General features: G+C 36.5%; 1 protein-coding gene across 6 annotated transcripts in view; it reads right to left on the bottom strand.

Moving 5' to 3' along the window:
* TTBK2 (tau tubulin kinase 2) overlaps window positions 1-22,427 on the bottom strand; it is a 127,967-nt gene that overhangs the window by 57,609 nt on the left and 47,931 nt on the right. Inside the window, exon 2 of one of the 6 annotated variants that reach the window (XM_058541377.1) lies at window positions 18,552-18,663. The exons of the other annotated variants lie outside the window; for them this stretch is intronic. The gene's annotated coding sequence lies outside the window, so the exon portion shown is untranslated. The remainder of the gene's footprint in view (window positions 1-18,551; window positions 18,664-22,427) is intronic. 6 annotated transcript variants of the gene reach the window in all.

Raw genomic sequence — 22,427 nt, forward strand, 5'->3', positions numbered from 1 at the left:
CCCCCCAGATCCTACACTGCTCCTTTATTGAATGAATAAATAAATATACGAATGATAATTTATTTAGGAAAGAATTAAGAAGTCATTTCAGATCAACCTGCCTAGACATTATACATATGAAAGCATAGAAAAGCAATAAATAAGAACTGTTAAGAATATAAACCCTGAAATTTTAGATACGGTTTGCATTCACTATTATATGACTTCAGTGAGTCACTTAATCTTTCTGGGCCTCATTGATTTGGATTAGCTCAGTGGTTTTCAACCCGAGTTCCATAGGTGAAATCCAAGGAGGTGCTGGCTAGGGTGCAGAGGGAAGCAGAGGTAGAACAGGTAGAAATCTAGGGAACTGCCCCTGTTTCAACACAAGCAAACAAAGGTCCTAAAAGAGGATCAAGCCTGGTGGGTTCCAGGGCCAGAAGAGGGCATCCGGCTGGAGCACAGTGAATGAAGGGAGGGAGGACAGAATGAGATGGTGCTGAAGAAGCAGGCAGGCACTAGATCCTGAAGGGTCTTAGACTCCATTATAAGGAATCTGAACTACATGTATGTGTCAATGTTTTCCAACCCTGGCTGCTTATCAAAATCATCTGGGAAACTTACTGCAGATTCCTAAACTCTATACTGATTTAGAATCTGTAAGGGAAGATACAGGACAGAAGCTTTTCAAAAGTTCTCTAAATGATCCAAAAGCAGATGGGCCATGGATGGATATTTGAAAACTAGGGTAGTGAGAGGCATCTAAAAGATTTTTTAAGATAAGGAAAAACATACTAAAATCTTGCATTTTAGAACATCACTATGGTGGCAATGAGGAGGATAGATAACAGAGAGGTCAATTGTGGAGGCAGAAAGGTCACTCTGGGGACAGTTACAATATCGAAAGAGAATAAGGGTTTGAATTTTCAGTATTTTAGTAGAGATAGAAAAAACAGGATAAATCAGAGATATTAAAGACATAGTTTTTGACTAGAAATTGATACAATTAAATGAAAAGCTGTACCAAAAGAAGAGAATATAGTAGGTTGTATAGATTTTAAGGGATATTAGAACACTGAGTTTGAGGACAACCAGTTGAATTCAGTAGACAACTGTCATGTCAAGCCTGGTGGTGAGACAAAAAGCTGAGCTCCCGAAATACACTGGGGAACCATTAGTTCATGGAATGTAGATGGGACTACAAACATAGATGGAAGATTGCCAAGTTGAAAGAATAAAGAATGAGAAGACGGGCCGGCCCAGTGGCGCAAGCGGTTAAGTGAGCGTGCTCCGTTGCAGCGGCCCGGGGTTCAGCGGTTTGGATCCCAGGCGCATGCCGATGCAACACTTGGCAAGCCATGCTGTGGTGGCATCCCATATAAAGTGGAGGAAGATAGGCACGGATGTTAGCCCAGGGCCAGTCTTCCTCAGCAAAAAAAAAAAAAAAAAAAAAAAAAGAGGAGGATTGGCAGATGTTAGCTCAGGGCTGATCTTCCTCACAAAAAAAAAAATAAAAATAAATTTAAAAAAAAGAATGAGAAGAAAAGAAATCTAAGAGCAGAATTCTAGAAAATGCAAAATTTAAAGCAAGAGCAGAAGTAAAAGAACCCACAAAGGAAATAGAGTAATAGCCTGAGAGGCAGGAGGAAACTATGAGAAAGGGGTATCATAGAAACCAAAGGAGAAGAGCATTTTAAGGTGGAAGTAGTCAATGACAAATGCTATAGAAAGGCTGAGACATGCTCATTAATATAAAAAATTAGGAAGTCACTAGAGAGTGAAAGGGGCAGAAGCCAGTCTATAACGGGTTAAAGAGTAAATGGAATATGAGACAACGAGGGCAATCTTTGAAGGAGCTTGCCTATAAAGTGAGGAAGTCACAGACCAAGAGCTAGAAGGGCAAGATGTGGTAGACAGATGAGAACTATATCTCAACATTCAAAAAGAATTTGTCCACTGTCCGACAAAATATAAATATAATCCAGACTTATTTTAGTTAATCATTCCACACTTCTCCTTGGCATCTGGGTTATCACATTGTTCTCTCATTCTTTGTGCTTTTGTTGAAAAGGGTTGTAACTAGCAAGAATAGGTGCAATGGGAACAATAATTCACAATGTGTACAATGCATGGTCATCACTTTACGTGTATTTTACATAAATTTGCAAAACTGTGTCATCTAGTAAATTGTAGTAAGAATGAAAGGATAAAATGATGGTCAATCAGCAACTTATTATTTTCCTCAGCTTCAGAGAAACAATAAAAAAATCATTTAAAAAGTATTTTCCTCTTATTATCCATTCTTCAAGACTCCACTTTCCTATTACATGACAATTTAAATGCAGTATCTCTACTCCAAAGACATTTCAACCATCTAAAAACAAAAGGCCATACTAGATTTAACTTCTCTTGGAATGCTCTTTTAAAATTATCTTTATAGGGGGCCGGCCCCATGGCGCAAGCAGTTAAGTGCGCAGCACGGCGGCCTGGGGTTCGCTGGTTCGGATTCCGGGTGTGCACCGAGGCACCACTTGTCAAGCCATGCTGTGGCGGCATCCCATATAAAGTGGAGGAGGATGGGCATGGATGTTAGCCCAGGGCCGGTCTTCCTCAGCAAAAAGAGGAGGAATGGCAGATGTTGGCTCAGGGCCGAGCTTCCTCACAAAAAAAAAAAAAAAAATCTTTATAATAAGTTATACCAAAACACTATTTATCTAATGATACTAAAATCACCCTGCTTTTAAAAAGAAGAAAGATAGAAATCAAATAAACTGCAGATCCTTTATTGGGTAACCAAAATACAAAGTCACAAGCAAATTTTCTAGGATTCACCAATACTTCTTCATTGCTTTAGGTAAGAGCTTAATGAGCTCTTATCTCATACTTTATGGCATAGCGTACTACCACTCCTATATTTCAGATTACGTAATTAATGAAACTACTTAATAAAGTTAGTTCAATAAAGGTGTAAAAATTTTTGGAAGCATGGAGAAATTAAACTGGAACAGTAACTGTTCATCACCACTTAGAGTAATCGTTAAAATAACTTCCGTAGTAACTAGTACAAACTGAGGTATCACTCCATGAATACAGGGACTATATCTATCTTGTTCTGGTACCTACCACAGTACCTAGCAAATAGTAAAATGCTCAGTCAACATTTGTGAATGAACAAATTAATAGAAATAATAATAGCTAATAAAACATGCATAATATACAAGCATATTGTGCCAGGCAATATATTAAGTGCTTTATATCCACTTAATCCTCACAACTTAATAACATAAATATTATTATTTTCCCTACTTTTCAGATGTTGAAATGGAGACTCAGTGAAATTAAGTACTTTGTCCAAGACTCCGCAGCTGGAAAATGATGGAGCAGTTTGATTCTAGAGTCTTTGTTCTTAGCCTTTATGCCAGAAATAATTGAAACATATTTTAAAATGAAATAACACCTTGTCAATAAGTATTAAAACTAAGAGAGAAATAAAGACTAAAAAAACACAGACAAGAAGACCTACTATGTACCAAGCACCGAAGTAGGCAGTAGGAATACAAAATAAATTAAGTAAGATCCATGCCCTCAAGGACTTCACAGCCCAGATATGTGAACAAAAAATTGTAATAGAGTATGATGAGCTCTATATTATAGACAAATTGCTATGGATACACAGAAGATTTGAAAATTTTGTTTATGAGGCTTTTCATGAGAGTTAAAGTACTAGATTTTAAACGTATGAGATGAGATGAGGATTCAGAGAGGGCACCCACAAAGTCTGAAAGACCCAAACATATATGAAAGATAATTAATAGAGTTAATTGGCTAGAGGGCTGGATAAAGGTTAGAAGGTGGGCTGAGGTGGGGAGCATGCTGAGACAAGAAAAAGACACTGAAGTCTTGTATGCTGCATAAAAGAATTCAGATTTGACTCATTATCAGATAATGGGCAGCGGAGGGGAGGAAGGGATGTAGTTCAAAGGTTTTCAAGCATGAAAGCTACATGATTTGGCCTGTATTTTGGAAAGGTAATGCTGTTCACTATTAGATGCTGATTTGTGGAAGAGATGAAGAGGCAGGGAGATCAATGAGGAGGTTAATACAATAGTCCAGGTAAAAGATGAGGAAGGTTCAAATTAAAACACTGGGAGTGAGAATTTAAAGAAAAGGAAAGATTTCAAATTAAGCTTTAAGGGACAGAATAGACAGATTATGGAGAGATGAAGAAAGTATAGGAAGACTTTTAGCTTAAGCTAAGTTGACAAGGTAAACTGTATTAATATAAATCTAGACAAAAGTTATGGTGTATGAGAGGAAAATGATTTCTAGTTTGGGGACTGTGCACTGATTTATCTATAGGACATGCAAGTTGTGTCAGAAATTTAGGTGTAGAGCTTAACAGAGGTGTAGAGCTTAACAGCTCTGCATACGGCACATACTAAATGAACAGGTGAATGAAGAAGTTTCTTATAACGGCTTTATTAAAACATTATGTTATGTTATGTCTTATAACAGCAAAATTCATTCACTTAAAGTATAAAATTCAATGGTTTTTAGTATATTCACAAAGTTGTGCAACCATCACTACCAATCAATATTAGAACGTTTTCATCAGCTCTACGCCACACCCTGCCACAAAACCCATACCCAGTAGTAGTCACTTCCCGTCCTCCCCCTGCCCAACTCTCCCCGCCCTATGAGACTACTAATCTACTTTCTATCTCTATTGATTTCCCTATTCTGGACATTTCATATAAATAGAATCATAAGATGGAATAAGTGGGCTTTTGTGACTGGCTTCTTTCACTTAGCATAACGTGTTCAAAGTTCATCCATGTTGTAACATGTATCACTATCTCATTTCTTTGCATTGTCAATAACAGTCCATTGTATAGATATACCACATTTTGTTTAGACATTCATCAGGTGATTGTCCATTTGGGTTGTTTCTACTTTTTGGTTATTATGAATAATACTGCTATAAACATTCACATGTAAGTTTTTATGTGGACATATATTTTCATTTCTCTTGGGTATATAACTGGAAGTAGAATTGCTGGGTCATATGGTAACAACATGTTTAATCTTAAGCAGTCCATAGGGACTGCTGGACTGTTTTCCAAAGGAGCTGCACAATTTTATGTTCCTACCAGCAACATATGAGGGTTCTAATTTCTCCACATTCTCACCAACTCTTGTTATTATCTATATCTTTTTGATTGTAGCCGTCCTAGAGGGAGTAAAGTGGTATCTCATTATAATTTTTAATTTTAATTACATTTCCATAATGACTAATGATGTTGAGCATCTTCTTTGGAGAAATTCAGTCTATTCAGATGCTTCACTGAGTTTTTAACTGGGTTGTCTCTTTACTCTTGAATTATAAGAGTTCTTTATATATTCTAGATAAACTCCTGTATCAGATGTATGATTTGTAAATATTTTCTCCTATTTTGTGGGTTGTCTATTCACTTTCTTGATGGTGGTCTTTGAGGCACAAAAATTTTTAAATCTGATGAAGTCCAATTTATATATTTTTTAATTTTGTTGCTTTGTGGTTTTGGTGTTATATCTAAGAAACCATTGCCAAATTCAAGGCCATGAAGACTTACACTTATGTATTCTTCTAAGAGTTTTATATGTTTAGGTTTTTGATCCACTTTGAGTAAATTTTCATAAACAGTGTGAGGTAAGGGTCCAACTTCATTTTTTTGCACGTGTATAACTTTGTTGGAAAGACACAGTCCTCCTGTGTTTCTCCTTTACTCTCACACTACTACCACACTCACAATACTTCTGACACCAGATGTGTGGGCTTTCCACACATCCAGCTATCCTCATAGATACTAGCCAGGTATCCTATAATTCAATTCAGTTCTGACACTATCTACCTGGAGTTAGCATCAGATCCCCACAAGTTAAGGACTCAGTCCCACAAGACCGCCCCTACTTCAGATGCGAAACGCCCTGGATTTCTGACCAACCAGCTATCAACTGGGGTTCCCATTACTGCCTTCTTGGGTTTGATAATTTGCTAGAATGGCTCACAGAATTCAGGGAGACACTTACATTTACCAGTTTACTACAAAGGATAGAATAAAGAATACAGATGAACAGCCAGATTTAGTGATACATAGGGCAAGGTATGTAGGAAGGGGCACAGAGCTTCCATGCTCTCTCTGAGTGCACCACTCTCCCAGCTCCTCCATGTGTTCACCAACTCAGAAGCTCTCCTAACCAAATATTTTTGGAATTTTTATGGAGGCTTGATCACGTAAGGCATGACTGATTATTAACTCAATCTCCAGACCCTACACTTCCGGAGGGTAGGGGGTGGGGCTGAAAGTTCCAAACTTCTAATCATGGCTTGGTCTTTTTGGTGACTTGCCACAATCCTGAAGCTATTCAGGAACCTATCAAGAGTTGCTTCACTAGAACAAAACACATTCCTATCACCCAGGAAATTCCAAGGGATTTAGGAGCTCTGTGTCAGCAACCTGACCAAATATTCTCTAAGACCAAATATTAGAAACAAAAGATGCTCCTAGTGCTCTCATCACTTAGGAAATTACATGGATTTTAGGAGCTCTGTGCCAGGAACCAGGGCAGAGACCAATATACGTATTTTCTATTATTTTACTTTATCCAATCCAGTTGTTCCAGCACCATTTGTTGAAAATACGTCTTTCCCCCATTGAATTGTCTTGGCACTCTTGTCAAAAATCAACTCACCATAATGTGACAATTAATTTCTGGACTTTCAATTCTATTCCATTGATATATATTACTATCCTTATGCCAGTACCACAATGGCTTGATTACTGTTGCTTTGTAGTAAGTTCTGAATTTAGGACGTGTGAGTGCTCCAACTTTGCTCTTTTTCAAGATTGTTTTGGCTATTTGGGGTCCCTTGCAATGCCATATTAATTTTAGAATCAGCTTGTCCATTTCTATAAAAAAGCCAGCTGGAATTTTGATGGGGATTGTGTTCAACCTGTAGATCAATTTCAGGAATACAACTATCTTAATGATATTAAGTCTTCCAATCTACAAACATGGGATACCTTACCATGTATTTAGATCTTTATTTTTTCAACAGTTTAATAATTTTCAGAGTATAAATTCTGCACTTCTAATAATTTTCAGAGTATAAGTTCTGCACTTCTTTTGTTAAATTTATTCCTAAGTATTTTATTCTTTTTGATGCTATTGTAAATGGAATTCTCTTAATTTAATTTTTGGATTGTTCATTGTTAATATCTAGTAATACAAGTGATTTTTGTATATTGATCTTGTATCCTGCTATCTTGTTGAACTTATTAGTTCTAATAATTTTTAGTGGATTCCCTAGGATTTTCTATATACAAGATCATATTATCTGCAAATAGAGACAGTTATACTTTGTTCCAATTTGAGTACATTTTATTTCATTTTTTTGGCTTGAATAAAAGTGGCAAGAGAAGAAATCCTTGTCTTGTTCCTTATCTTCAGGGAAAAGCGTTCAGTCTTTTACCATATGAGCTGTGGATTTTTTTCTTTTTTTAATAGATGCCCCTTATCAGGGTGAAGAAGTGCTTTTCCATTCTTAGTTTGTTGACTTTTTTTCTTTTTTGGTGCGGTAGATGGGCCTCGAGCTAACATCCATGCCAATCTTCCTCCATTTTTTTTTTTTGTATGTGGGATGCCACCACAGCGTGGCTTGACAAGCAGTGTGTAGGTCCACACCTGGGATCCGAACCCACAAACTCTGGGCCACAGAAGTGAAGCATGCAAACTTAACCATTATGCCACCGGGCTGGCCCCATATTGTTGAGTACTTTTATTATGAAGGGGTATTGGATTTTGTTCAATGGATCGTCTGTGTCTACTGATATAATCATGTTGTTTTTGTCTTTTATTCTAGTGATATGATATATTATATTAGTTTTCATATTTTGAACCAACCTGGAATTCTAGGGATAAATCGCACTTAGTCATGGTGAATAATCCTTTTGATATGCGTCTGGAATCTGTTTGCTAGTATTTTACTGAGGATTTTTGCATCTATATTCATGAGAGACATTGGTTTGTAGTTTTCTTTTCTCCTAATGTCTTTGCCTGGTTTTGATATCAGAGTAATACTGGCCTCATACAATGAATTTGGAAATGTTCCCTCCTTTTCTATTTTTCTGGAAGAGTTTCTGAAAAATTGGTATTAATTTTTCTTTAAATGTTTAGTAGAATTCACCAGTGAAGACATCTGGGCCCGGGCTTTCCATTGTGGGTATTTTTTATTACTATTAATTCAATCTCTTCACCTATCATAAATCTATTCAGATTTTCTATTTCTTCATGAGTCAGTTTCAATAGTTTATGTCTTTCTAGGAATTTGTCCATTTTATGTAAGTTATTTAATTTATTACCATGTAGTATTCTCTTATTATAATTCTTTCTATCTCTGTAAGGTCAGTAGCAATGTTCCTTCCTTCATTTCTGATTTTGGTAATTTGAATCTTCTTTTTTTCTTGGTCTGCCTAGCTAAAAGTCTGTCAATTTTGTTCATTTTTTTCAAAGAACCAATTTTTGGTTTTGTGGCTTTTCCCCATTGTTTTTCTATTTTCTATTTCACTAATTTCCACTGTAATCTTTATTATTTCCTTCCTTCCATTTGTTTTAGGTTTAATTTGCTCTTCTTTTTCTAGTGTCATAAGGTGGAAGATTAGCTTATTTACTGGAGATCCTTCTGGCTTCTTAATACAGGTTTTACTGTTATAAATTTCCTTCTAAGCACTGCTTAAGCTACACCCCATAACTTCTGGTATCTTGTGATGATTAAGTTTAATTAAGGAATCTGCAGAAAATCACTTTGGAATCTTAGAAAGTAGGGTCATTAATGCCATATACCATGAAGGACAACATATTATTTTTCTTTGAAGAAGACACAAGACTGATGGACGGACAAAAAGCACTGGCTTAGAATTAAAGCTCAATTCTGCTGCTTAATTATGCGACCTTGAACAAGTCTCAGTTTCCTCAGCAGAGCTATTTTGAAAATTAAATGAGATAATATATTTATAAAGCATTTTCTTGATTAACTATCCAGTGTTCATTTCCCCTTACTAACAGCACCTAAATTTCCCTTGGGGAATGATCTTCCTCAAACATGTATCTACTGTCTCAATGGGCTTGATCCACTCCCAGGCCCAAGGCTGGGCATTAATTGCTCTAAGCCAATCAGAGTAATTTAGAAATTTCTCTTTTGTCATGGAGATCAGTTTGGTGATGGGAAGAAAAACTAGGTATTCAAGACCTAAGACAATCAATGCATGACATTACTCTGACAAGAATAACTGTTTCAGGGATGGTCTAATCAGAGCAAAACCCAATACTTTTGTATAATTATGAGATGTTATTTTCAAAGAGAAAGAATATAGTTCCCTTCCAATGGCTATCAGCAACCATCTCTAAACCATGAAGGAAACCAGCATGAAGATAAAGTCCACAATACGGAAGAGATAATCATAGGAAAAAAGAGAGTCAGATAGACAGCCACATGCAAAAGAAATGAAAACTGGACCCTATCTTATACCATACACAAAAATCAACTCAAAATGTATTAAAGACTTGAACTTAAGACCTGAAACCATAAAACTCCTAGAAGAAAACATAGGGGGTAAGCAACTTGACACTGGTCTTGGCAAGGATTTTTTTTGGATATGACACCAAAATAAAACACAACAAAAGCAAAAATAAACAAGTGAGACTACATCAAATTAAAAAGCTTCTGCACAGCAAAGGAAACTATCAACAAAATGAAAAGACAACCTACTGAATGTGAGAAAATATTTGCAAATCATCTACCTGATAAGGAGTTAATATCCAAAATACATAAGGAACTCATACAACTCAACAGCAAAAAAACCAACAATCTGATTAAAAGATGGGCAGAGGACCTGAATAGACATTTTTCCATAGAAGATAATGAAATGGTCAACAGGTACATGAAAAGGTGCTCAACGTCACTAACCATCAGAGAAATGTAAATTAAAACTATAATGAGATATCACTTCACACCTGTTAGAATAGCTATTATCAAAAAAACAAGAAATAAGTATTGGCAGGATGTGAAGAAAAGGGAATGTTTACGCACTAGTGGTAGGAATGTAAACTGGTGCAGCCACTATGGAAAACAGTATGGAGGTTCCTCCAAAACTTAAAAATAGAACTACCACGTGATCCAGCAATTCCACTTCTGGGTATATACCTGAAGGAAGTGAAATTACTATCTCAAAGAGATATCTGCCCCCCCATGTTCAATGAAGCATTATTTACAATAGCCAAGACATGGAAGCAACCTAAGTGTCCATCAACAGATGAAGGGATAAAGAAAACGTGGTGTGTATATACACAACAATATCATACAGCCATAAAAAATAAGGAAATCTTGTCACTTGCAACAACATGGATGGACCTTGATGGCATTATGCTAAGTGAAATAAGTCAGACAGAGAAAGACAAATACCGTATAATCTCACTTATATGTGGAATCTAAGAAAACCAAACTCACAGAAACAAAGAATACACTGGTGGTTGCCAGAAGCAGGGGATGACGCATTGGGGAGGTGGGTGAAGATGGTTAAAAGGTACAAACTTCTAGTTGTAAAATAAATAATTCCAGGGGATGTAATGTACAGCATGGTGACTACAGTTAACAATAACATATTGTATATTTGAAAGTTAAGAAAGTAGATCTTAAAAGTTTTCATCACAAGAAAAAAACCGTAACTATGTGAGGTAATGAATGTTAACTAAACTTGTGGTAATCTTTTTACAATATATACATATATCAAATCATTATGTTGTACACCTTAAACTAATACAAAGTTATGTGTCAATTACATCTCAATAAAACTGGGAGAAAAAAAAAAAAGAGTCAGAATTCAGATCAAAATATACCTAAAGTCTATCCTGTCTCTAGTTCTTCCAGTTTGGTGTGGAGGAAAAGCACATGTGCTCAAGACTGCTTAAGTTAAATATTAGTTTTTTTCACTTGCTAGTTTACTACTTAATCTCTACAAGCCACAAGAGGAGTAACAATAGCACTTACTTCAAAGGGTTATTGTCCAAGTGAAATCAGCTAAGGTAGGCCTAATTACTTAATATACTGCCTGGTACCTAGTAAGTGTTCAATATATGTTCCCTATTACTATCATTAAAGCTTGGTGATTATGAGCACGAGTTGTGGTATGAGACAGATCTAAGCTAAAATCCTGCTCTTGTATTTACCACTTTTATGACCATGGACAGATTATTTAACCTCTCTTAGACTCCATTTACTCAACTACAAAATGAGGGAAAATTTACGGTAAGAATTAAATCAAACAATATTTTTTAAAACACACAAAACAATGCCTGGAACAGAAAGAATGATAAATAGTTGCTGCTAGCATCATCATTATATGATAGGTACAAACTGCTTTCCAAAGTGGTTGTACCAATTTATATTTCTACTATTAGGACATGAGGGACTTCTCATTTCTCTATCCTCACCAGTACTTGGTATTATCAGACTTTTTTATTTTTGCTGATCTGTTGGGCATGAAATGGTGTCTTGCTATAATTTGCATTTCTCTAACTACAAGCGAGGCTCAGCATCTTTTCATCTGTCTATTGATTGTTTAGGTTTCCTTTTTTGTGAATTGCCAGTTCTTATCCTTTGCTCATCCCCTCTCTGTCCACTCCTGTGACTGACTACCTTGGCTTGAGACACTAATATCTTATAGAGCATTTAACTGGAATGCTTTGCCTCTGTGTTCTCCAAATACTTGCCCTCATTGGTTCCCTGCCACCATACCCTTCCTCTCCATGTTACTGGTGTCACTTAACTCGCACTAATGACTCAAGCCTAACTCACCCGCTCCCTTAGGCCCAGCAGGAAACATTTATGCAGTTCTATCCATCACAATTATCTGGATGTCATCATACATTCACCCTTGCTGCTAGTCTTGTTCTGATGTAACTTCTTGGTTCTGAGAACTGGGCTTCTGCCTAGTTTCCCTTTTGTTCCCTTCTCAATGCTCCTATGGATCTTTTTATACATTTCTTTTTTATATATTTTATACATTTTCTTATAAAATTATCATTCTACAATGTCATTATTCATTCTCTCTGCAATAGCCTGGCTTGATTGTGAGCCCCCCTGGACAAAGACCACGCCTTGTTTATATCGCTAGCACTTAGCACAGTGGTTCAAGTTTACGAGGTGCCTAAGAAGGAAAGAAGGAAGGAAGAGAGAATGAAAATAAGGATTCATAAACTATCTAGTATGGTGGACTTTCTAGGGCTAAGGCCATTTGCCCCTTCTTCTCCACTCTACTGCCCCCTCCCCGCCTCCACAGGATCAAATGTCCACTTTAGAATGACAAGCATCAGCTTGTCTTGTCCTATGTTTCATCTATCTCTTATAAACATCCTACTGGACTCCCCCGATGTTGACTGCTCTAATGGACTACCCCCTATTGCCTATTGACCAGGTTCACCCCTAGCATGTGCCTCTCCCTGACCCCATCCATTCTGTCAAATCTGACTGGACTTCACTGGACCAGGCCAAACATGTCCCATATTGTCACTGTCCATACAGTATTCATAGGATAATCTCCCTAAAACGCTGTTTTTATCATGTCATTTGCCTACTCAAGAAACCTTAAACAATAATGCCTGGAGAAATAAGATTACAATGGTGAGCCTAGAATTCAAGATTCATTCTACATTACTTATCAAACCTCATTTCCTTCAGTTCTTCAACATGACTTACATACTATGATGAGGTCTGTTTCTTTTTTTATGCTCCCCCTCAAATGTTCTACTTTGTTTTTTGCTCACAGTATTTTCCTCAACCTCATTTCCTCAAATAAAATACAACTGTTAAAATCCAAATATCTCTGTAGGAGCCAATATCAACCAATTAATACTCAGGATAAGATTTTCAGATATTAGCAAGTTAGTCACCTAGCAAGGCCCTGTGGGGGGGGTGGAATAAACAAGACTATTAAAATAAGAGTTCCCTAGAGACAAATAAGGGCAATAGAGTCTGATGCACAGATGGAAGTAGAGAAAGAAGAGGAGTCAACAAGGTAGCACTAATCACTAGGAGTCATAGATTGTTGACCACAAGAAAATACAGGATGCAAATATATCAACAAACCAATTTTAACTTTCTGCTTTTGTGTCTCTTACAGTGAAGAAATCCTCTAAAAGACAAAAGGAATCCTGAACGTACAAAGCAGATCTTTACTAGCCACTCAAAATACCACCACTCAGGACTTTTTTTAATCTTCTATCTTTGACCACTCTAACTCAACAGGGAATGCTTCTGGTCTGTCACCAAGCTCAAGTGCAGAAGAGAAATAATCAGTGATCTCTCCACCCAAAAAAGACAATAAGAAGTAGACTTAATTTAAATAGATAGATAATATCTATAGATATTATAGGTAAAGTAGCACTTTGCTAATTGAACACAGATTTTAACTGTGATAGAAAAAAGGATTTCTATTCATTGATGGAAAGTAGTGATAAACCCTTCTCTAACTGCCCAAAATCTTTTTTTAAAGGAATAGATATTTTGTACGCTAAACTAAATGCATATAACCTAATGAATCTTTTTGTTCTTAGAATTTCAGATGATCATCTACTACTCTCTTGCTTTCAATTCAAGAGCTTAAAACTATGGCAGGTAGTGGTGTGGTGGTTTACATCCCATCATTAAATATTAATAAAAGTAACACTGTAATACAAAAGGCAAGTAATTTTACATGACTTGCTGCAAGAGGAAAGTAAAACAATCAGAAAGGGGCATCAATCATTTTGCGTTTTAAATAAAAAAGCCATTTAGTAATAAAGTGAAAAGCTGAGCTAAAAGTATCCCAAACCCACTAATGAGCAGCCCTGTAATTCAAAGAACAAATTCCAGGTCAATTACAAATTAGCAAATCCTGAGATTCTGCAAACCTGGACTACTAGGCTGCTAAGGACACAACAAAACCAGTCTTAGCTTCCTTACCCATCTATCATTTACTCTTCATATTCACCCACTCCCCATCAAAAATGAACAAACAAAACAAAACCACCCTAATAATAACAACTCATGAAATATCTACACCATGGGAGATGAATATAAGGCATAGGTTCTCAAAGAATTTACAATCTTGTTGAAAAAAAATGAACTTGTTACAACACTAATATAGACAGTGTAAGATCAAATGATAGTTTATAAGAACAAAGAATAAGCATTACAGAGAAATCAATAGATTAGTTGGATTAGAATGCATCAAAGAGCTTGGAGCTTGACTGAATTAACTTGACAGTGATAAAAAAAGAAGAAAGGGATGTCCTCTAAACCAAGTCTCTAGGAAAAATAATTCAGCCAAGGAGTCTAAGGAACAAAGGCTCCTATGGGCTTTCATGAGGATGCCCATCTAACAATCTCTTAGGTTCTAAGTAGCTCACCAGGAGCCAAAGGCAGAAGGACGTTTCCAAACTCTCCACTCTAGAGAACCATCACAGGGAATTCTATCATTTAAACAAGACTCTCTATTCTATCACAATTGCCAACTTAAAACTATCAGGCTTTGTGGTTAGAATCAAAAAAACGAGCACAATTTCATCACCCTATCTACTTAAAAAATGTACTTACCTATTATAAAAATGTATGAATATATGCAAAACTAGGAGAGAAAAGATAAAGAATTAGGGGACCACTCCAAAAAGCCCAATATCTGCATAAGAGGTATTCCAGAAGAGAAGACAGAGAAAATAGAGGGGTGGAAACCACCAACAAAGTAATTCAAGAAAACTTTCCAAGAAAAACCTTCAGATCACGAGTTTCAATAAAAGACACAGCCTGGCATGCTAGATGAAAATATATCCATATCATTGTATATCATCATGAAACTGCAGAACACTGGGGAAAAAAAGAGAAAAACTTATAAGTTGCCAAAGTCATAGGAATCATAACTGAATTACATTTCTCAACCCTATAGTGAGCTTAAAAACACATTTCTGAAGTAAAATTTTCAATCCAGAATTCTATACCCAGTCAGTTTTTCATTTAAACATCAGGGTAGGACAAAAACACTTTCAGGGCCGGCCCCGTGGCGTAGCCGTTAAGTGCTCACACTCTGCTGCTGGCGACCCAGGTTTGGATCCCAGGTGCGCACCGACACACCGCTTATCGGGCCATGCTGTGGCGGCATCCTATACAAAGTGGAGGAAGATGGGCATGGATGTTGGCTCAAGGCCAGTCTTTCTCAGCAAAAAGAGGCGAATTGGCATGGATGTTAGCTCAGGGCTGATCTTCCACACACACACTAAAATAAATAAATTAATTAATTAAAAAAAAACTTTCAGATACGCAAGAGAGCTCTCAAAAATATACCTCCCATGCACCCTTTACTCAGTAAGCTAGTAGAGGGGTGCTTCACTAAAATGAGAATAAACGAAAAAGAGAAAGAGATTCAACAAGGCATACAATATAAAACAGAAGTAATGGGAATCCCCAGGAAGACACTAAGGGGTGATCCAAGGATGACAGTTGTGAACATAGAAAATAACCAGGCCTGACTGAAGCAGACTAGGAGGTTCCTAAAAAGATTTCCCTAAGAAGAAGAAATTAAGAGTTGTTTTGTGTTATCAGTAGTTTATTCTTTTTTATTGCTGAATAGTATTGTATTGTATGGATATACACAGTTGATTTATCAATTCACTCTTTAAAGGACATATTTTTGGCAATTAAGAATAAAGCTGATATAAATATTCATGTACATGCTTTTGTATGAACATACATTTCTCTTGGCTAAATGCCTAGGAGTGGGATTGCTGGGTCACACAGTAAATCCATATTTAACATATGGTAAGTATATGTTTAATTGTTTTCCAGAGGAGCTGTATCATTTTGCAAACCCCCACAAGCAATGTGTGCGAGTTCCAGTTGCTCCACATCTTCGTCAGTGCTTGGTATTGTCAACAGTTTTAATTTAAGCCATTCCAATGGATGTGCAGTGGTAACTCACCATGGTTTTAATTTGCAGTCCCCTAATGACTAGTTATGTTAAACATCTTTTCATGAGCTGATTTGCCACTCTATGTCCTCTTTGTCAAAGCCTATTAAAACACTTTTAATTGGATTGTTTTCTTAACTGTTGAGTTTTCAGAGTTCTTCACATATTCTGAATATAAGTCCTTTGCAGGTATGTGATTTATAAATATTTTCTCACAGTCTATAATCTGCCTTTTCATTCTCTTAAGAGCATCTTTTGAAAGCCAAGTTTTTAATTTGATGAAGTTCAATTCATCAATTTCTTCTTTCATGAATCACGCTTTTAGTGTCATGAAAAAGAACTTCTTGCCTATACCCTGGCACAAAGATTTTTCTCCTATGTTTTCTTCTAAAAGCTATCTTGCTTTATATTTCACATTTAGATGTGTGGTACATTCTAAGTTCATTTTTGTATAATGTGTGTAGTTTAGGCTGAGGTTCATTATTTTTGTATGTGGATGTCCAATTGTTCCAACACCATTTATTGAAAAGATTATTCTTTTTCCACTTTGCAACCTTGTAAAAAAATTATTGGCCATATTTGTGTGGGTCTATTTCTGGACTCTCTATTATATTTCATTGATCTATATGTCTATCCTTTTGCCAGTACCACAGTCTTGATTATGATAGCTTTGTACTAAGTTTTAAATCATGCAGTTTGATTTTTCCAACATTTTTCTTTTTCAAAATTGTTCTGGCTATTCCAGGTCCTTTGCTTTTCTACAGAAATTTTAGAATCAGTTTCTCTATAACTACAAACAGTGCTGTTGGGATTTTTATTGGTACTGCATTAAATCTATAGATCAATTTGGGGAGAATCAACATCTTTACATAGCGAATCCTCCAATTCATGAATACAATATATGTCTCCATTTACTTAAATCTTGATATTTTTAAATCAGGGTTATATAGTTTTCAGGATAGAGATTTTATACATATTTTGTTACATTCATACGTAAGTATTTCATTTGGGGGGAGCTATTATAAATTTTTTTTAATTCAGTTTTCAATCGTTTATCACTAGCATATAGAAATCTGATTGCTTTTTGGGGGTTGAATCTTGAATCACTTGCTAAACTCATTTATTCTAGGAATTGTTTTGTGGATTCCTTGGGATTTTCTACATAGACAAACATGCCATCTGCAAATAGGGACAGTCGTCTCTCTTCCTTTCCAATCTGTATACCATTATTTCTTCAAATATTTTTGCTGCACCAAAGTCACTCTCTTCTCATTCTGGGTCACTGATGACACAAATGTTAGACTTTATGACAGTCTCAGGTCCCTGGGGCTGTTTATTTATTTTTTAACCTTTTTTCTGTGTTCTTCAAATTAGAGCATTTCTATTGATCTATTTTCAAGTTTACTGACTCATCTGTCATGTCCACTCAGCTACTGAGCCCATCCAGTGAGTTTTTCATTTCCATTATTGTATTTCTCAGTTCTAAAATTTCTGTTTAGTTCTTCTTTATATCTTCTATTTCTTTGCTGAGACTTTCTATATTCCCACTCATTCCTGGAACATGGTCATAATAGCTAACTTTAAGAGTCTTTCTGAGATAATTTTAACATCTGTGTGATCTTGGCATTGGCATATTTTTTTTGTTTTTTTCCCATGTGAGTGTGGATTTTTCTTTTTAAGCTGAGTAATTTGAGATTGTATTCTGGACATTTTGAATATTATGTTATGAGACTCTGGGTCTTATTTAAGTCCCACTGAGAATGTTGGTGTTTTTGCTTTAGCCAGTTACTGACCCAGTTGGGTTCACACGTCAAGTTCTGATCAGCCTTCTGTGGGTTGTATTTCCAATTTCAATTCAATTTGCAAAGCCTTTGCAGTTATATTGAATGTATTCCGTAACTGTCCCACGCGGTGTCCAGCCTGGGGCTTGGGAGGTGGTCTATCCCATAATTCAGTCCTCAATGTTTATGTATGCTGTTTAGGATCAGACTCACACACGCAGACTTGGAAGTCACCTCAGCAGTCCATGAGCAACTTTAAGTGGTCAGTTTCCCAAGCTCCTCATTCTCTTGCAATCTTTCAGTTCCCTGGGGCTCCCATTTTCCAGCCTTCCAGCAGAAAGTTGGGGCTTCATTAACCACATTCTGCTGTGTACTTCCCATGACTGTGCCCACATCAGGGCCAACCAACAGAAGAGCAGAGGGAAAAGAAAAGCAATGAGATTTGCCCCAATCTCTTGAGACCACAGCTCCTCCAATCTAAGAGGAAGGTTCTCCTCCCTCTGAGATTTGGGCTCCTGACAGCCCCCATTGAGGCCACTATAGACACTGCCAAGGATTGCTTGAGGCCTGGGGTGCAAGAGAATGAAGAAAAGGAAAAAAGAAGAAAAAAGAGACTCCCTTCCAGCTCCTTGAGTCAGAACTAGAGGGCTTCTCCTGGAGCTTTTTCTGTCCATGTTAATAATGCTCAATTCCAAGTTTCAGGACACATTAAGTTCAGCCTGGTGTACACTGGAAGAAAAAAAAATGGCAAACTCACCGCCGGTTCAGTGGTACTTTGAATTCTGGTCTTCTTCCCCAATCTTCCTTCTACTATTTACTTTTCAGAGTCCTCAAATAGCCATTCCAAGCATTCTGTCCAGGTTTTATAGCTGCATTCAGTGGGAGAAACAGGTGAAGTGTGCTTACTCCATCTTATCTGGACCCAGAATCTGGACTACCGTTTTTCATAACAAACTTTGTAGAACTGATTGATTATTTAAATTATTTCTATAACTTTGAGTATAAGAAATTAAAAACTAAGACTAACTAAACCCTGTAATAACCTTATCGAGGAAAAGGGAACAAATAAGGCTAGTAGGATCATATTTTTTTTAAGCACATATACTTTGGATATTATATGCTTAGGGGAAAAAAGTGAAGTTCTTAATTATACTTTGCTCTATTTCTTTAAATCTTATTTTAACTGCAGATTTTTATCCATACTAGGACTGTTACAAATTTTTTAAAAGATGAAAAAAAGAAAAGTAAGAGTTATCCAAAGTATGTGACAGAGGAAGCAGATTGCAGATGAGAGGTCATAAACTGTTTTAAGAAACTGAAAAAAGTTCAGGATGACCAACACTCTGAGTGTAAGCCCAACAGTGGCAAGGAAAGAGGCTAGAAAAGCAGGCAGGACTCAATTCAAGGTCTTGTATGCCATGCTAAGGTGGGTGGACTTTACCTGAGACAAGGAAGGCCCTGAAGTGTTTTAGCAAAGGTTGGGGAGGGACGTGATCTAATCGGTACAAGTGAAGGATCACTCCTGCTGCAGAACATAAAGGTGCATAGAAAATGAGTCTTACTGTCTCAGTCTAAGGCGTCTCATTAAGTTGCAGAACAGTACATATACACAGTATGATTTCACACGTTGTTGGGGGATGTAAGGGAGGGAGATTTTATACACACACACACATAATCACATCATTATTTATATCATATATGATCATGGTTATATATCCACTTATATATCTACATATACCCAAGTATATAATTTTATATATGGTTATGATTCTATATGATTATATACATAATATATGTATCACATGATTACATATATATGTGTGTGGATAGATAGATTATAATATGTATTGAATACTTCTGGAAAAAAACACAAGACATCAGTAACAGTGGTTAACTTTGGAGGAGAGTGAGGTGCTAAGAGAAAGGAAACTTTTACTTTTCACTTTACTCTTCTGTTTGATTTTTCAATTTTTTTACCGTGAACATTTACACCATTAAGGGGTTATAAAAAAGATGAACTTTTACATATGAACTAGATATAAGATAATAAACTAGATATAAGATAATAAAACAAGACAAGCAAGAACGAGCCTAACACTCAGTAAGCACTCAAACACTGCTATAGATCTCCCCAAAAATAAGATATTACCAACCAACCATTTATAAAATAAGTTCACAACACAGAAGTTTTTTAATTACATTACATTGCACTAATTTACCATGTATTTTTAAGCATTCAGAAATTAAAAGAAAAGATGAAGACAGATTTTGAAGATTAATGGATTTTGAAGATATTTATAATCATATTACATTTTTACTATAAAAGAAATGTTTCCATTATTCTTTTCAATTTCCTAAGCACCGAAGGGTATAAACGAAAAAAGTAAAAGATCCTCTCCTTTCCTGGTCCCTCTAATTCCAATACCCAAACATAACCATTCCCAATGGCTTCCTGAGTTCTGTATGATTCCAGATTTTCTTTGCACATATAAAGCACATATAAATATGTGTGTACGTGTATACAAAGACACACATATATACTTAACATTCTCTTTCAAGGAAATGGATCTCTGCTCCTTAAAATAATCTACACCTAGTCTATTTCCTATACGTCGTTTTTTTAAACCCAAACAGAGTAATGAACAGACAAATCCCCAAGCCGGCAGATAATGTTAAATCTTCTAAGAAGAGAAATGTAAAAACGAACAGATAAAGTTCTCAGAGATCTCCTGACTCTCTGATGGAACAGATGAACCTTCACCAGGGCAAGCAAAATTACTTTAGGGGGAAAAATGCACAGGTTGAAAGAAATGAAAGGGAAGATGACCGGTTTATAAAAGGTTAAAGGATATAATGAGGGGTAATGGTTTATCCTTTACCTTTTAGGTCCCAGAGTTCAACCACTAGGCTCCCCAGCAAAAGGAGTTATCAGAGATTTTCTAAAACCCTTTGATGGAACAGATGAACCTTATTGAGGGCAAGCAACTTTGGAGTAACTTTCATAGACACTCTTCTATACTGGATAGATCAGTGGTCTAATCCAGAAATTACATATCTCTTATGTTCTCATGACTGAGGAAAGGGAGTAGTCATACTTTGCAGCAGTAGCTGGCGACTTCAAGCAAGGAAGGCAGAAGAGATGCAGGTGCTCTTCTGTAATAGTAACCCTTCTTCCCAACTCTCAGCTTGCGCTCTGCAGTCTCCAAGGCAAAAATAAAATCTAGAACCAATATTTCAGGGTTAAAAAAAAAAGTCCCTGGGGGCTGGCCCAGTGGAACAGTGGTGAAGTGCGCGCGATCGCTTGAGCGGCCCAGGGTTCGCAGGTTCGGATCCCGGTGTGCACCCACGCACCGCTCATCAAGCCATGCTGTGGCGACGTCCCATATAAAGTAGAGGAAGATGGGCACGGATGTTAGCCCAGGGGCTATCTTCCTCGGCAAAAAGAAGAGGAATGGCATCGGACGTTAGCTCAGGGCTGATCTTTCTCACACACACACAAAAAAAAGTCCCTGGAAGTCAAAATCACTTCTTCTTTATGGGCTATAAGGAAAAACATAGTTTTTCCCTGCATTTATAGCCAGCAAGACAATTTAACTATCAACTATTTCAAATGAGAATAATAAAATTATTGGGTTATCAAACAATGGCATCTACTCTTTTATTTCTTGATGTTAATACGATCTTCACCTGCTTTTAGACGATCTAGCGGAGAAAAACTTTTTAAATAATTAAATAAGCTTTTAATTAATTACTTTCTCATCCAAGGTAATATATAAAGAGAAAAACCTCAGTTTTACTCAAGTTGGTACTTTAAAAGGGCACAAGAGATAAGAGATGCTGATCATTCACAACATGAGGTAAGAGCTAAAATGGGACAGAAAGGCCGGACAACTTTTTAGTCATTGATTGATTTAACTAGTGATTTTTAAGTACAACAAATCCTTTAGATCGAACACATTATGGAGGGAACACATAAGTATTAGTGAGAAATCCAATCTACAGCATACATATATTTTTTTTCTTTGTGAGGAAGATCAGCCCTGAGCTAACTTCCAATGCTAACCCTCCTCTTTTTGCCAAAGAAGATTGGCCCTGGGCTAACATCCGTGGCCATCTTCCTCTACTTTATATGGGACGCTGCCCCAGCATGGCTTGACGAGCAGTGCGTCGGTGCACGCCGGCATCCGAACCTGTGAACCCTGGGCCACGGAACCACTACGTGCGCGCACTTAACCACTACGCCACCGGGCTGGTCCCTACAGCCTATTTTTAAAGAAAAACTACTTTTATGCTTAGGTATATATTTCTATAAAAATTGGAAGCAAGTATACAAAATATAAACTTTTAAAGATCCTAGGAACACTTCCTTTGATGAAAAGATATACTAAGTATAAATTATAGTAATTTGACAATATTTTCAAGTCCCAAAATATTAGACCCACCTATATGCAAAGATAAAAACTGCTAAACCGAATAAAAATCATTTTCTGGAAGCACCAAGTAACTGTCTTTTATAACAACAAAGAGATGAACCTCTATGTAATATGGTTTTAAGAATCTAACTTCTAGTCATCCAAAGGTGACTTTTATCAATTAGTATTTATAGTACTCTTTAACAAATTATTCCAGAACT

Source organism: Diceros bicornis, chromosome 5 (assembly GCF_020826845.1).
Source record: "Diceros bicornis minor isolate mBicDic1 chromosome 5, mDicBic1.mat.cur, whole genome shotgun sequence".
Taxonomy (NCBI): Eukaryota; Metazoa; Chordata; class Mammalia; order Perissodactyla; family Rhinocerotidae; genus Diceros; species Diceros bicornis.